The sequence below is a fragment of the Macrobrachium nipponense genome, chromosome 28 (assembly GCF_015104395.2).
Source record: "Macrobrachium nipponense isolate FS-2020 chromosome 28, ASM1510439v2, whole genome shotgun sequence".
Taxonomy (NCBI): Eukaryota; Metazoa; Arthropoda; class Malacostraca; order Decapoda; family Palaemonidae; genus Macrobrachium; species Macrobrachium nipponense.
Window position 1 is genome coordinate 36,737,245 of NC_087217.1, and position 1,901 is coordinate 36,739,145.

Sequence of the window (1,901 nt, forward strand, 5' to 3'; positions counted from 1 at the left end):
GTGTCGATAATGGATTTAGCAATGAATTTCGTAAATGTAGGTTGTAAATAACAACACACACAAAAAAAGGATTTTTGCCATGTATCCACTGAAAACTCAATGTGAAAAGCCGTGGTAAGTGTTTGTTGACAAAATAAAAATTGATATATCTGTTTTTTCTCGTTTCGAGGATGAAGATGAAAGAGGGATAAAAAGTCTTTTTTACCAACGCAAATCTTTGGTCTGTCTTAACCTTCCAATGCTAGCAATGCTCAGAAGTCCTATTTTACGCTAGCATTGTAGACAACTGAAGGGAAGAGGAAGAACCAAAATAAAAATTTGCTCACTGCTGCATAACTACAAACTACACAGAACTCCCGTTATCATACCCTTTTTGCAACTCTATTTTCCCCTCGCGAAACTAAGACCTACCAGATTCTAACTTGCCAATTTAAATCCCTGGAGAATTTGGCTTTCACACAGCTGGCGAGATGGAGGGGAAGGGAATTTAGAGGATTTGCATCTGGCCTTACCCCAAGGCCACATTAGGGGATTTTAGGGGAAGCTGAGATGGAGAAACCAACATGTACCCTTAAGTAACTGCCCTTTGTGGAAAGCAGTAGGTACCTGCCCTTATTATTTCTCTCTACACAGAATGAAAGCACTGACCGTTGATTTTCCTCGTTGCTTATTCTAACATTAAATGAATTTACGCGAACGATTTACTTTTCTTTTTTTGTTTAACTTATTTACTCTTTTTTTTTCTTTTTCATAAAGGATTCGATTGGACACGTGGCCAGGGATTCCTCCAGGGACACTCCTCATGTACAAGGATTTTTAATTCCCCCTATACTGTTTAGACCTGCAAGAGAGAGAGAGAGATAATGTGCCCAGGCAACAATGAACAATGCAAAGTCCTTTGTAAAAGCCTAGCTACGGAATCTCTTTACGACACATGTCAATTTACACTGAAATATGGCACTGGTATTTATCGCACTCCCGAAATATCTATATGTGCTTCATACAATAGCACGTTAACAAAAAAGCTAAGGTTAAAACATCTCTCTCTCTCTCTCTATGTTATCGGCATGCACGTGGTTCTAATATTTTCCTATCGCTATTCTTAATGGCGACCAGATTTTATTCAATCCTAATAACTAGAAAATAAATAAAAGAATTTACTATTTACCTGTTGTGGAGATTTTTGGGGGAAACGTTGTCTTGCGCTCGCTTCAAAATATTAAAAGGAATTCAGATTCCTTTCTCTTCGTGATACCAGTTTAATGATCGCTACGACTGGAAAATAAAAATTACTTTTCACACAATTCTAGAAAAATGTCGCCATTTTATTATAAACTGCTCATCCCTCAATATACAATGTGGGGATGTGACTCTCTGGCAGTCCTAAAATGGCCTTGTGAGGCGGGACAATGTTTATAACAAACAAAAATCTACGGCTGAAGGCTGATGTTACCGAAAAGGAGGAATTTACATAAACTATGGGCTCTAGTTTAAATGAACTATATTTACATTTAAATTACGTGTAGGTCCAGAAATTAATGGAAGGTGGTTGATTGCAGGTCCCCTACAATCATGCACGGTATTTTTCTGCAAAGAGATTGCATTCTAGCATCAGTACTAAGGCGAGGGGCTCATGAGAAATGTTACACACTACTTGCTCTTAGCATTGCATATTAAAGCTCACTCAAGGGGGCATAAAATGAGTGGGAGCTTATACAGAAAGGAATACTATGTTGCTTGAGTAATTAGGGGGATGTTTGATATCATTACTAGCATCTCAAGGGAAATTAATCATGGCATAGAACCAAAATTGGGGAGTGAGAAGCTGAACCAAGAAGGGAAAGTCGCCTTCAAAGGATGAAACGAAATACAGACAAGAGCAAAAACAATTCACTGACTGC